This window comes from Ochotona princeps, chromosome 11, assembly GCF_030435755.1.
Source record: "Ochotona princeps isolate mOchPri1 chromosome 11, mOchPri1.hap1, whole genome shotgun sequence".
NCBI classification, from domain to species: domain Eukaryota; kingdom Metazoa; phylum Chordata; class Mammalia; order Lagomorpha; family Ochotonidae; genus Ochotona; species Ochotona princeps.
The window spans coordinates 17,299,725-17,315,660 of NC_080842.1; the positions used below are offsets into that span (position 1 = coordinate 17,299,725).

At 40.4% G+C, this 15,936-nt stretch overlaps 1 protein-coding gene across 2 annotated transcripts in view; it reads right to left on the minus strand.

The window, feature by feature from the left end:
* The window catches only part of SGCZ (sarcoglycan zeta), a 1,025,749-nt gene that overhangs the window by 306,886 nt on the left and 702,927 nt on the right, over positions 1-15,936 (minus strand). The gene's annotated exons all lie outside the window — the stretch shown is intronic.

Here is a 15,936-nt window from a genome sequence, read left to right on the forward strand (position 1 = left end):
ATTCCCACTAACAAGATTATAAATATAAATCAAACTAGTATCACATTTTATTAATACAGACTAGTTAATATAATTTGATTAATTCAAATTAATGTTCTCAAGGCCTTTTCCTCATTCAGAATTAGTGTTTGTCTGTGTAGAACAGGAAAATAAGATGGAAAATGTAAATATGGCACCTTGCTTCCATTTTTATTTTGCACAACAAATATTTAAAAAAAAAAGATTGAACTTGTCTGCCACTAAGGTGTAGCAAGCTAATTCTAAGCCTGAAGCACCAGCATGCTATATGGTCACCAGTTTGAGTCCAGTAGCTCCACTTCCAATCCAGCTTCCTACTAATGGCCTGGAAAGACTTCAGTAAACAGCTCAAGTCTTTGGGCACCTGCACCCAAGAGGGAGATTTAGAAAAACATATCTGGCTCCTAGCACTGGACTAGCCCCGCTCTGGCCATCTGCAGCCATTTGGGAGTAAAACCAGTGACTAGAAGATTCTCTGCATCTCTCCTTTATCTGCAACTCTGCTTTTAAAATGCATCTTTAAATGGCAATTAAGTATTTTAAAATACTAACTGTAGAAGTATTTCACATGAATATTTTATGATATTAAGGTATTTGTGAGATTAAGGCATCAATGTGATTGGGTCTCACAGATTGTCCCTCTTTCCTGCATCTTATTTGGATAAATCTATACATATTTTTGCATAAATGGAGTTTCTTATTTATTCTTATATCAGAGGTGCCTCATAAATTATTTATTACGTGTAGAAATACATATACTTTCCATAAAATTTCAATATCATTTGTGCATAGTAAGTGACTTAAACCATATGCTTTACTTCAGCCAGAAATGGACCATGAAGAAATATGGTACAAAATGAGAGCTGCTGATTCTCCTCCTCTTAGACTCAATTATGTAAAATTAAAATGCATGGACTCATGCTGTGGATTTGCTCCAGTTCCAATTCAGCTCCCTGCTAATGGCCTGGGAAAAGGAATGCAAGATTGTTCAAATGTTTTGGTCCCTGCACCACACTTAGGAGAGCTACTTGAAGTTCCTGGCTTCTGGTTACACCCTGGTCCAGTCTACTGCCAACCATCTGGGACGTGTACTAGGAGGTGGGATATTTCTCTGTCTCTCCCTGTATTTCTGTGACTCTGACTTTCAAAATAAAAACACAGATCTTTTTCTTTCAAATATGTGGATTTGTGCTAAATCACTGCTTTCATCGTAAGTTTTATTCATTTAAGGGTGATAAAGTTGAAACCCTGAATGAGCAGAGAGATGTATTCCTTCAAGTTGAGTAAGGTTTTAAGAAGGAAAATGAAAGCTCTGTCACCCAAGTGCCATATTCCGTGTCTGCTCCTGACATATTTCTGCCATTGTGGCCATCACCATCACCATCTCTTCTGCTCACTCTCAGCCCTCCTAATACTCTTGAGTTGATGCAGTAAAAAACTCCTTTTGTGATAATTTAATGATTAAGTATTCTTCCTGTGCTCTTTAATCTTTTCTCAGACAATAACCATTCACCTCTCCCCACATGGACAACTTAGAGTCATTCTTAAAATACCGTTCTCCTACACATTTGTTAAAGCATTTATTTGTTTTTATTTGAGAGGCAGATTTACAGAGATGAGAGAGTGTGTGTTAGTGTGAGAGAGGGAGATCTTCCATCTTTTAGTTTACTACCCAGATGACTGCAATGGCTGGAGCTCATCAGGTTTTATCAGATTTTGTTTGTCTATTTTGTGAAAGTAGTTTTTTCTCCATCTGCATCACAATCATGAAATTACAGTCCATTGCAATCTGTCATCCAAGTTCTACTGAGAACCTCAGAACTATTGCTATTCGCAATTCTTGTGCAAAGCATTTCTTGTGCTATGCCCAGAATGGTCTCAGTTAAATGCACAGATATTTTCTGTCAGCAATGGGACAAACAGCAACACTTCAAAATAGGATTCTTTTTAAAATACTTTTTTTTATTAATTATTTTGCATTATGTGACAGTTTCATAGGCTCTGGGGTTCCCCCCCACTCCTCCCCATGCCCCTCCCCCACGGTGGACCCCCCCACCCCGTTGCAGCATTACAGTTCAAATTCAATCAAGATTCTTCCCTTGCAAACAGATGCTAAGCACATAGTCCAGCTGCTCATTGTCCAGATGGAATGTACAGCTTCTTGGGGAGACTATTTAGCTGCGATCAACCCCTAGTGGTTTTAATATTTCTCTAGATATGAATCACTGCCAGTCTCGCCACTCCCAGTTCGATGAGGTCGTTGTAGAGTTCACTGGCTGACACTGTCCCTCATAGAGTCTTCATTTGCCCGGTTTTTGCTGCCAACATATATCTGAGATGGTTGATTAAAATACTCTTTAATTGACTAGTAAAGTGACACAGGGAGCATCAGTGGTACACATTCTAAAGACTGCTATGTCCAAAACTGGAAAAGGAGCCTGGAACTTCATCAGAGTCTCTCACACAGGTGGAAAGGACCCAAGCACATGGGCCATCATCCACTATGTTCACAGTGAGCCAGATCAGAGGCACAGCTGCCAGGACCTGATTCAGCACTCCAATAAGGACACTGGTGTCACAGTGCACCTCTCAGTCTGCCATGCAACCATTCCCATCCCTTTGAGCAGGATTCTGACAATGAAGAATTGGAGCCTTTTCGTTCTCTTTGTCTTCCTCTTACAGTTAACACTCTTCTTTAACGGTTTACTTGGTTATTGACTTGAAAGTCAGAACCACAGAGAAAGACATGAAACAGAAAGAGATGGACATTTTGCTGATTTACTGCCTAAAGCCTGTCAACAGCCTGGCCTATGCCTGGTTGAACCCAGGATTCTAAAACTCCAGCCACTCCTTACCTGTGGATAGCAGGAATCCAAGGTCAGAGCCATGATCTTCTGCCATCCAGGGGAAGCGGAATAAAAATCTAGCTCTCTCAGGTGGTAAGGAGGAAGCTTGTATCCCAACCATGAAGACTCCCAGACCTTCATCACAAACTATTAATACGAGCAACAAGGACTATATCCCAACTGCCAAGGAGGCCACAGGGAATTGGATGCCCTCGGAGGCCGAGTACTCTGAGGTCACCCACCCTCAACCGGAGCTTCCACAGGGGATGGAAGAAGTCCAAACACTACCGTGCAGAAACCAACGTCATCGGAAAGACAACCAGAAGCCCTGAGCAGTCCGCAGAAACAGAAGAACAATAAATGTCCTTCGGGACCAGGGAGGAGAGCTTTCTCTGGTCCGAGCCTGGCTCCACCTCTGGACCCCCGCCCTCCCTCGCAATGACCATCGGGATCGCTTCGAAAACCCCTTACAGCAAACAATCATACAAACTAAAAAAAAAAAACCTAAAATAAATAGACAAACAACAGAAAGTAGAGTTTGAAATCTGACAGGAAAGAGCTGGCGTGGATTGGCTCATGCCTCGCTGGGTGGGACACAAAGATTAGTCACTCCTCACCATGGTGTTGAGGATTTTCCTGCACACCCCCCGTCAAAAAAAAAATGTTTTGCACCTTAAATGTCGACAAATATCTTGTTAGAGTTACAAGCCAGTCTAGATTATCCTAAAGTCTGCCAAGATCAGCAAAATTATATAAAAAAAAATCTAGCTCTCTGATAGATGATATATGTGCCCTAAGCAGCAGCTTAACCCACTGTGCCACACTACCTGTTTCTCTGTAACACTTTATGTTCCACAAGTAGCATGTGTCCTTTTGTCTCCCAGTGACAATATCAACACAGTTACATCCACTATATCATGAATCTGGAGGGAGTCAGGAGAAGGGAATACCAATCTCTGGCTACTTGAGGATGATACTATAATTTGAAAGTATTTCCCAAAGTTCATGTGTGGGAAACTTCATCATTGATGCAACAATGTTGGAATATGTGACCTTTAAAAATTGGTTTTATGGTGTTTTTACTTCTTCTCAAATTATTCCTTATGGAAACACTGCTTGTACACTCCTTAACTGTGCATTATTTGTACTGCCATCTATGATGCCATCATTAATCTGAAAGGCAGAGAAACATCCATTTCCACTCATATCTCTATCACCATAAATATTTATAACCTGTGTATCTGCAGAGGGAGACTGAAACAGTGGGTGAGTGATTTTCCATCCTCTGGTTCACTCCCAAGACAGCTAGATAAGGCCAGGCTAATGCCAGTAGCTTGGCACTGCAGTTGGTTCTCCCAAGTGCTTGGGCATCTCCTGTTGTTTCTTTGTGCAATCCTGAGAAGCTCCAGTCAGATGCAGAGCCCATCCTCAAACACTATCACTGTAGCAATGAGTCTGGGTGCCCCAAGCCACACAGAAGTGCTGTACCAATGGGTCACTCCAGAAGATGAGACATTTAAGAAGTGATTCGGGGCCCGGTGGTGTGGCCTAGTGGCTAAACGTCCTCGCCTTCAACGCCCGGGATCCCATATGGGCACCAGTTCTAATCCCGGCAGCTCCGCTTCCCATCCAGTTCCCTGCTTGTGGCCTGGGAAAGCAGTCGAGGACGGCCCAATGCTTTGGGACACTGCACCCACGTGGGAGACCCGGAAGAGGTTCCTGGTTCCTGGCTTCGGATCAGCACAGCACCGGCCATTGCGGCTCACTTGGGGAGTGAATCATTGGATGGCAGATCTTCCTCTCTGTCTCTCCTCCTCTCTGTATATCTGACTTTGTAATAAACTGAATAAATCTTAAAAAAAAAAAAAAGAAGTGATTGGATCATGAGGGTTTGACCCTCATGCATAGACTAAAAGTGTTATTTCACAAATAGCTTAGCTATCTAGAAGTCTGTTCCTAATCAGTGCATGAGTGAATCCCTTTGTGCATTTACCTTCTACCAAAGACTTCCCAGTGTTCAAAACAATGAGGCAAACTTCCCTTCATTCTAGAGGTTCAACATCCACATAGTCTGTGAAAACAGCATGAAACAGACTAAAACTGATAAATATGCAACCAATATTCACCTAACCATGCAGCCATTCCTAAAAGAGAGGGGGCATCTAATTTCCCATAGTTAGCAAGGTGCATATGAAATCTTGTCCTAACTTACCTTTTAATAGAAAATAAATCATTCTGATTTTTTTAAAGATCTATTTTATTTTTATTGCAAAGTCCGATATACAGAGAGGAAGATCTTCCATCTGAGGAATCACTCCCCAAGTGACCACAACAGCAGGTGCTGCGCTGATCTGAAACCAGGAGCCAGGAGCTCTTCTGGGCCTCCCACATGCGTGCAGGGTCCCAAGGCTTTTTGGCTGTCTGACTTCTTTCCCAGACCACAAGCAGGGAGCTGGATGGGAAGTGGAGCCGCTGGGATAAAAACTGGCACCCATATGGGATCCTGGGCACTTTTAAGGGAAGGACTTTAGCTGCTAGGCCACTGCACCGGGCCCAATAATTCTGATTTTTAAAGCTGCTTTGGAAATGTTGATATCTTCTGGTCTGTATTTACCAGAGAGCAATAAAAAAAACTGAAATAATTAATTCCAAAATCTGTCATCTCAAACATTACCTTTGGTCACTCAAACTGCTTGCCTCCAAAACAGGGAAAATTGATACAAGAGCCAAAGAGGCCAACCATAATGTTTTCATTATTTCATTTCATCTATTTTTTCCAATGTTACTAAGTTTTAGAATTGTAGGAATTAACATTTTATGGGGAGGAACCTAGATTGATGTTTCACTCCCGAGCTAATTTTACTACAAACAAAGCTGAATGCCACATATACACACATCCACAGAATTACAAACAGGTTTCTTATATTATTTTTCAATTGTTCAAATATTCATAAGCAGATTGATTTTATATTTTCAAATTATCAATACATATATAGTCTCTAGCTGTAAAAACTTAGTCACTCAAAGATGAGTTGTTAGGAGCCCATGTACCCATCAAGAGATGGAGACCCTTTCCTGGCCTAGACTATATCATCAGTAGAATGGTGATCCTTTTTAACCAGAAGAATGCAGATGGATTTGAAATGTTTGCTAGATGAATTTTACAATAGCTTGAAATGGCTTTTGCCGGGCATAAATGTTACGAGTCAATTTTAGACTTCAGCAATAGCACTGGATTTAATCTGACAAATGTATAAAAAGATAGTCGTGAGAATGTAACACAATAGAATTTCCAAAAGTATTTTACTACTTCATTTTTTCCCCATTGAATTCAGAGATAATTCTGGGACTGTGTTAAACATGATATAATATTCATGCGCTTGCCATAGATTTCCAGAATTTTCTTTCAGAACATAGCTTTACATTAATTCTTGACAGCCAATTTTATACTTAATCATGGGCATGGATGTGAATTTACTGGTGATTATTTTGTACATTCCAAAAAATTTGGATTCAGCTACTGTTGGACTTTAGCGTTTATCAGGAAATAGACAAGGAAGAAGTGCCTCTTTCATATAGAAGATTATTATACATGATATATGTATATATATATATATATATGTATGTATATATATGTATATATATATATATACATGTATGTATATCCTGCAAGTAGTCAAATAATGAACAATTAATAACTAGTTCCAATAAGAGGAATGGCTTCTTCCAGAAATTAAATCAATATATATTCCTTTCATTGAGTGAATACTACTTCAAAATATGCAGTCACTGACTTAATTATCACTCTGACAGGCATAATTCACATAGGATAAACCAAATATTTAGCCTAATTTAAAACAACTGAATATTACTACTTTAGTTATATTGTGGAAAAACCAACTCTAGGTTCAGGAAACCATAGAATTGATCATGTCCTATCAGTGCAAACTCATAATATATGTAAGCATTATTAATGTACATTAAAAATTACATTATGCATTCTACATATATTTCTTTAATGCTTCAATAATCTATAAGATAGGCAATAGACTATAATTGCTCTTCTAAGGTCAAAGAGTAGAAATACTCATTATGATTCTGATTTCAGAGCTTCTTCCAATTAAAATTAAGAGTGTTACAAAAATAGCTGGTCTAATCATAATAGATATTAAATAAACTTTTGTTAAAAGAAGATCATGTTTTTATGTGAAACCATCAGAAAGCTATGAACAGAGTGAACAGTGACGTAGTAACTGAAATAGCACTCAGGATGCAGCTTAGCATGTCTTCATCCCATGCTCCAGTGCCTGAGTTCTCGCTTCCTGCTAGCAACACACTCCAAAAATCAGCAGTGACAGGGAAGTCCTTGAATCCCTGTCACTCCCATGGGGACATGATTGTGTTCCAGGTCCTGACTTCAGTTTGCACCAGCTCTGATTAGTGTAAATACATGGGGAATGAACCAATGAATGGAAAATCTACCCGTATCTGTTTTTCTGCCGTTCAAATAAATGCTTAAAAAAGTAAAAACATGCTGTTCTTAAAATATAAATAAACTGAATTGTAGAAAAGACCCTTTCTGCACGATCAGACTGATAGATGACCATATCCTTAAGCACTTTGGCTGAGGCTGGGGATGGGTATGTGGATGGACAAGGTCACAGTGGGCAACGAACGTGGCTGGCAAAACATGAGGCAAACAAAGGGCTTTCTTTTTCTACAGAAAACCTTGAATATCAGCTGAAAATTAGAACCACAATGTTGTCTTCTAGCATTTAGATACTAAACCCTGCAGGAACAGGAAAAAAAAATCATTAAAAGAGTGATTTGCTGTTTTCTTTCCACATATTCCCTGGGACTGTTTTGTGGAAGCAACTACCTCACATATGAGAACATTTCTCTCTCAAACTATTTAATATAAGCATTTAAAGTATAATTATTGTCCCCCAATTTTTTTTATTTTTGTTGTGCTCATTGAATTTGATTTTTAGAATCACTGGTTTTACACAACAGTGGCAGATAATTGAGCTAAATTATTTAATTCAAGAGGCATCATCATCATATAGTTCCACTAGGTTCTGCTTGGTAGTATTCATCTTCCTAATCTGTGTCACTCTTTGGCCCAAGTCTTCTAGGAGTGCTTGCATTTGGTATATGCTACCAAATCAAAATAAATCTGGCCCAAGTTATCATCCTTACTTCCATGTTAATTTTGTTACAGAGTGACTTCCATCCATACTGCAATGTAAACTGGCTTGATGATTGCACGAACTGTAACCTAAGCTAGAAATATCTTTTGTAATCAAGTGATGCTGTCAGCCAGTCATAGTTGAGGCTCAGCCAGTTGCAAATTCCAACCAAGCTGATCATGTCCATATAAGGCAAGTGCTCATTGCAGACAATTAAGTTGTTTCTATATGTCACTTCTCTCTCTCTCTCTGGCTATAAATGTGATCTGTATATGTGATGTCTAACACATTGCTAGTTGTCATTTAGTATGGGAAGCTTCTTGGTTCTGGAACCTTTATTCTGGCTCTAGTAAATTTGTAACAAATCCTTGTAGGGACCATTGCCTGACATAGGCTGCCTTAGAGTCTCCAGTCACTCAGATATTCACTGTCAATGTTTGGCCGGGGTATTTGACCAATTTGTTCTGACCTCCTTCCTCTGCTATAGTACCAGATGTCCCCTACAGCCCCGATGTACTGCTATATCCTCCATGTACATCTGGGTATACTTGTCCACTGCTCCGTCTAAGCCACCAAGGAGACACAGTTCACTTGATGGTCAGACCGCAGATCCTACGATTCTCCCTATAGTTATAATTATGAGTCCGATGGCTCAGTTGGAGGTGATCCCAGACCTGATTCTAGTGTGTATTTGTCAGTATAGTGTCCAGTTCAGTCTGTCATCCACTTCAGCTTATGCACACAGTGGTAGTTGCAACTGCTGGGTCAATTCTGTCTCCAGCCTTTTCTCTTACATAAACCAATGGGTGCTGCGGCCCAGCCCAACTCTGTTGTCCAAACATTTGACCCTCACATACACTAATAGGAACTACAGCCTAGCTGGAACGACTCCTATAATAATCCCCACTAGGCCCACCACTAGCCCTGTTCCAGTGCTTGCCAGTGTGTGAGCAGACTGATCCAGTCTGTCCAAAATCCTATTCATCTCTCATACATGTCAATGAGCATTGAAGCCTAGCTCAACCCAAGCAACTCCACTATCCAGCCCATACTTGTGCTGGCAAGTTCCACTGTCTTTCTAGGCCCACTGCCAGACCTATTTTTCTTAGCCCACCAGAGGGAGTTGCTACCATTAGAGAGATGCTCACAGTTTTCTTATTGGACCTACTTCCTAGTTCCAGATCTTGCACTCTCCATGTGGCTCTGCAGTATGGCTTGGCAGGATTTGCCCCCAGTCCCAGCACTTGCCAGTCAATGCTGCAGCAAAGCCTGACCCACCTGCACTTACTCTGGCTTATGCATACACCAGTGGTTACAGTCACTTAGCCCAGCCTGGCTCTCCCCGCAACCCAGTTCACATGCAGTACAACACGTGTTGTGGCACTGCCTGTCCTGGTCTGCCCCCCGTCCCAACTCTTGTGCTCATCAGTGGGAATGGTGCTCCAGCACAAAAGCCCCCATCACCCTCTATGGCACTCTTACTGGGCCCCTTAACAGATCTCACGTGTGCTGGTAGGTGATCTGCCCAGTCTTCATGGCCTGTCTTACCTCGGCATTTGACGGCAGGTGCTATAGTCTTATCTGCCCTGGTCTGCCCTCTCTTCCAGCTCATGCTAGTGGATGCTACAGCCTAGCCCTGTCCAACCAGTCCACAGTCCTGGCCCTAATGTGAACTGGCTAGTGTTGTGGCCTGACCTGGCCTGTCCTTTGCTCCATCCTGGTTCTCAGATCTGCTAGTGAGTGTTGTGAACTGGCCCAGTATGGCCTGCCCCCAGTTCTGAGCCTCACATAGCTGGCAGGTACCATAACCTGGCCAGTTTGGGCTGCTCCCAGGCTTGTTTCTTGGGCTCACCTGATTGAATCCTGACAAAAGAGTTTTCCAAGCTCCCTATCAGTTCTCCTTCCAGGGGCAGATCTTGTGCACACTGGTGAGATTCTGGCCCAGACTGACCTAGTCCATCTCTTATCCTAGCAGGAACAATGGCCCTGCCCAACTGGCCCAAACCCAATCTGATTCTTACTGTTGGTTGCTATAGGCAAGCCACACCTGGTTCACAGCCCAACACAGTTCCCACATGGCTCAGGAGGAACTGTTACCTAGCCCAGTCTGTCTTACATCCACCTGGCTCTCATAAGCACTTGTGGGTCCTGGAGACAAGCCCAGCCTGGCACACCCCAGACCCTGTTCATACGCATGCCAAGGGACACTGCAATTGTGTCCAGCCCAGATTGTCTGGTCCCCACAAGAACCATCCCACACACTGCTGACAATTGGAGTTACCTTGCCCAGCCTGATCAACACTTAGGCCTAAATGACATGCTCACCAGCAGGAGCTCTAGCCTACATGAGGAGTTTCCCAAGTTCTTTCACCAGACCCACGTGCCAGCAGGTGCTAGGCCCTTACCCAGCATAGTCTGCTCTCTCCATTCTGGCCTTTGTATGAGCTGGTAGATGTTGTGGCCTGGCCCACCTCACATAGTATTCTTGGGAGCACCTGTGGGTGCAGCCGTCTGGACCAGCCCAACCTATTCCTAGCCCTACTACTCATGAGTGTCAGAGGGTTCGATGGTCATGCCTAGTTCAACTTGTTTCTACCACCAGTTCTTAAGCAAACCAGTAGAAATCAGTTTCATAGGGGTGGATCCTCATATTCCCCACAGAATCTGCCCCAGAACTGGTTCTTTCATGCTGGGTTGTGTCATGGCCCAGCGTAACGAGACCCTTTCCCTAGCCCAAAACTCCCTGATGGGTACTGCTCTCTAGCCCCAGCCCTAGATTTAGTGTGCACTGATGGGTGAGGGATGGTTTTGGTCAAAGCTAACCAGACTAATTCACGTCTCTCACCTGAGTGAGTGCATCAGTCTGACTCAGAAAGGTCCTCTAGTTTCGCCCCTCCTAACAGCTTGGTCTCAGTCAGCTTGCTTACTTGCAAGTACAGTAGCATTATTAGTAGAAATCCCCTAAAGTCATTTCTCAGTGGCAACGTAGTCCCTCAGTGATCCTCCCTTTCTCACATCCCCACACCCCTTTCCTTGAATAATCCACAGTCCCTGTGCCCAGGAGCACATTGGTTCCCCAGCCCATTCTTCCCAAGCTCAGTTTTCTGATGGGGTGGTTGTGCTGGTCTAGAGCTCTGCCTGCCCATCAGAAACTCAAGATCATGGACAGGTTCGGCACACTTGCAGGTGTGGGACTTTACCTTTCCACCTACCTAGGACACAAATGTGTACGTGAGACCCCAGGAATTGACTTCTTGCAAACTACACTAGCCTGTGGCCTTTCCTTCCCCATCCCCACCCTTAGGATTGAAATACATGCATTATCTCAGGCCCACTCCAACAGTCCCCAGCACGAGTCCCCAAACCCAGAGTTCATGGAAGAGAGCAAAGCCACCACTGGCTTCAGCCTCACAAAGGCAGAAGGAAGTTGCTGGGGGCTCAAGTTCCACAAAGGCCTCAAGATTTTTTTCTGATAGCACAATGTTCTTTGTTTATCACCATGTTATTACAATGTCCCTTAATTTTATTGTCCCATCACAATGCATAGTTTCCAAAAATTAAATATACAAAATCAAGTTGATCCATATAATAGATGTGATAATCACAACTTGCTACATTGTTGTCTTAGACTGTCTCACTAGAGAAGTATATTAAATAGTTAAAATGGCTTTCTAAGTTGTAACTTTTGAAGATAACTGCAAGGAGTTAACACGCACCATTGCCTTGTGAGTTTTACTGAGTACGCAGCATAATTTATTCAATAGGGGAGGTAATGATTTTGAAATAGAAGAAATGAATGACAATTATTAACAGTTTTCTTCTTATCTGTTATTTTAAAATGTTTGTTATTTGCTTTCCCATTTAAGAATTTAATAGTAGCTACTCAGTTAAAACTTAGTACTATATACCTGGTTTATTGTTATTATTTACTGAACATATAGGGAATTTTTATAGCTTTATGCAATACATTTTAGAATTCACAAATTTTCATGTTATTCTCACTCTTCTCAAAGACAGAAGGAAACATTTATTTAGCAAAAATTAAAACATGACTTCTAATAACTAATAAAAATGTTATGGCTAAAACCAGGATAATTTATTATCTTCTTACTCTTTAATTTTTTTTGTTGGAAAGGCAGATTTACACAGAGAAGGAGAGACAAAGAGAAAGATCTTCCACCCACGGGTTCATTCCCCAAGGAGCCACAAAAGCTAGAGCTGATCTGATCTGAATCTGGGAGCTAGGAACCAGGAGCAAGGAGCCAGCAGACAGGATTGTCCTCCTGGTTGGCCACGTGGGTGCAGGGTCCCAAGGCTTTGCACCATCCTGGATTTCTTTTCCCAGGCCAAAGCATGGAGTTGGATTGGAAATGAATCAGTCAGGACAAGAAATGGCACTTATATGGGATTCCAGTGCATGCATGGTAGTGACTGTAGCCACTAGGCTATAAGCGCTGGCCTGGCCCAGCTTACTGTGCTTCAGGTTAGGAATCCACAGTTATCTCCATAAACTGGAGTCAATGTGCTAGCACTGAGCTCCTCAGCAGGCTCTAGGGAACACTTGTGTCCTTTCCTCCTCCAAGTTACAGATGCTCCTTCTAAAATCAGGAATGTTACACCTTCAAACTGTTCTGACTCTTTTATTTCCCTTTTCCACTTATAGGAGTACTTACAACAATACCTAACAATGCAGAATTATCTCTGTGGCTCAAGATCTTATGAACAGCATGAATTATTTCTGCAATTAAATTACATACATACAGAATGAAACATACCTTTGCGAACCACTGTTCTATAAAATCTCTTGATTAGGAACTTAGAAATGCAATATTTGCTGAATGGCATGCTTACACATTAATATTGAAGTGAAACTATTTTAGCTTTTGTAATTTACATAATAAATTATCATATGAAACAGGTATACTATTTTATTATTTAATTGCCATTAGTAACTTATGTTATTAAATGAGGTTCATATTTTATTTCTCAATTTTCTTTAAAGTTCTTGAAAACATATAACATGTATCAGATATTTCTAGAAGATGTACGATAATGACAGTAATGACTCCAGGGTTTTTAAGTGATGTCTAAATTTGCTAATTTGATTATAAAACTTTTTTAAAACCATTAATCTAATTTTCTATATAAAACAATTGTTTGGGTTGAAACATATTTAAACATTCAACAGAATATTTGATCAAAATTACATTACAAATGTACATGGAGATAAAACATTATTCTGAATATTTCACTGGGAAACCGTGCACCCACAAGTAAAAAGTACGGGTATAATCAAAGTTCTCTTGATTTGATAGTTTCATTTTTAATAGGTACTACGCAGAGGTAATAAATTGTTTCACTTGTCATATGGGTTACAATTGTTTGCCTTCGACACAACTGTAAGAGAACTTGTTAGAATTTTTAGGTAACAAATCATTGAAGAACGATTTCTCATCATAGAAACTTATAATTCTTTTGATGTATCTCTGAAGGATTTCAAATAATTCTCTGACATCTCTATATAAAAGCACTTTTATTTACTTATTATTCAGATTACGTCTCTATGAAGTTTATATCCATGAAGATGAAAAATAGGAAAAGCATTGATGCTGAATCCTGCCTTGCTCTAGCAAAAGAGAACTAATAATAATATTTATTCAAATACATGGGAATTTATCAAAAAGAATGAACTTCTCATCTCATTCAGGGTTATATATACAACTTGCAATTACAAATCATTTCTCAGAGTTTGGAATAAAAGAATCATTATGTTATTTATGCAATAATTCTTAAGTGTAATGCTAATAATAATAAAAAGGCAACTCAGAAAAATTCTCAAGTTTTGTTACTGGAAATTAAAATAAACTGTTTCATTTACAGCCTTGATTAAAGATAATTCTTATAAAAAACACTGAATGGCCTTATGATAAAGCCTTCAAATTTAATATCTGAACAAAATAATTGTATAATGAAAGTAGATTGGAAATGTAATTTAAAGGGGAATTTATAAAGTTTATCTTTTTTCAGATTATATATCTGTAAAATCTGTCTTTCAAACAAAAACAGTTAAATATTAAACTAAAAAAAGCAGCAGGAAACACACTGTAGCCTAGCAGTTGAAGTCCTTGCCTTGGATGTCTTGGGATCCCATAAGGGCACTGGTTCGTGCCTCAGCTGCTCCACCTCCCTTTCAGCTCCCTGTTTGTGGCCTGGGAGAGCATTTGAGGATGGCCCAAAGCCATCCTGAACTCATACTGGAGATGTAGAAGAGGCTCCTGGCTTTGGATTGGCTCAACTCCGGCCATTACAGCCACTTGGGGAGATCTTTCTATCTCTCCTTCTCTCTGTAAATCTGCCTTTACAATAAAAATAAATGAACCTTAAAAAAAATGAAAAAAAACAGCAGCAGCAACCAGGGCTAGTGCCTGTGGTATGGTGGGTTAAGCCACTGAATGAAGTGCCAGCATTCTGGATGCTTCACTTTCAATCTAGCACCCTATTACTGTGCTTTGGAAAACTTAAGTTGGTACAAGTGATTGGACGACTGCATGCACATGGGATTCCCAAAAGATGTTCCTGACTCATGGCTTCCTTCTGGTCTAACTCTGACTGCTGTGACCATCTGGGAGTAAAACCATGGACAGAAGATCTGTCTCTTTCCTTTCTTCTGAATTGTCTATGCTTCTCTGTAAATCCACCTTTCAAATAAATAAGTCTTACAACAATGAGCAACCAAATAAAGCAACCTATTGTTTCTTTTGTATTAAAAAATAATTGCCCTGATTCCTCATTGTTCTGTGGGTCCAACCAGGAAACCTTGTTCTTTATTTCCCATTACAGACCAAATTATTGATAGATCTATCTGTTCTTTCTATCTCAAACCTGTCTTTCCTATTTTTTGGCTTCATGGAGGGCTTAATGGACTTTCATGTGTCTAAATTTAAATGTCAATTTCTGTCAATGAGCTTTATTTAATTGAGCAATTGCAGTTGATATATATGCCCTGCTTTTCAAAAGGCATGCATCTTCATCAGGGCACATACTTGGCCTTTCCTTTTTTTGCATTCCCCACTTCAGTCCCATGATCTTTAAACTTTGGTATTCATGGCTTTCAAGTCTTAGATCTCTGTAACTTTCTAGTTGCATAATCTCTCCTATGCAGTCTCAAAAATTTAAATTGGTTTATATGCTAATACTTTTCAACTTTGTATCTCTGTTCTGATTGCCAACCTTACTCAAATGCCAAGTGAATAATTACCATACCGAACTCTGATCCCCCAATTTTCCAATCGTTCAATGCAAAAACTAAGTATTCATCCTTAAATCTTCTCCTAGGCACACCACAGCTAATCAAAAAATTTAGTCAGCTTTACATTTGAGCTATTGTTGGAAAGTGATCGCTTCTTACTGCCTGTCCCATGGTGGTCAACCTCATTAACCCAATTATCTTTTTCACATTTCTTAAATTTTCCAGTTCTAGTATTTTGCCAAATATCTGCTCTAGAAGGATAGTATGAAGGAAATCACCTTCATACTTAAAACCTGATATGTTGTCTATATTCATTTTCTCCTTTGTCCATTAGCAGCTATTTGTAACAGTGAAAGTTATGCATTAAAAATATAGCACCCAACTTCAGAACTCTTCAAAACTTACTCAAAATAAAACTAAGAACATGATTCAGTCCCCACATGACCTCTGACTTAGCAATTCCATGTTTACTTCTAACCCTGATTAAGCAATGCTTATATTCTTTTATCTAGAAATCAGCAGAGATGCCCCTGTTACATACCTAAGATGCTCAAACATGCTTGTGAAAAAAATCAATTAAATATAAAAATCCTTTGACATACAGAGGAACCTTATTCAGACTCGCAGCTGACCT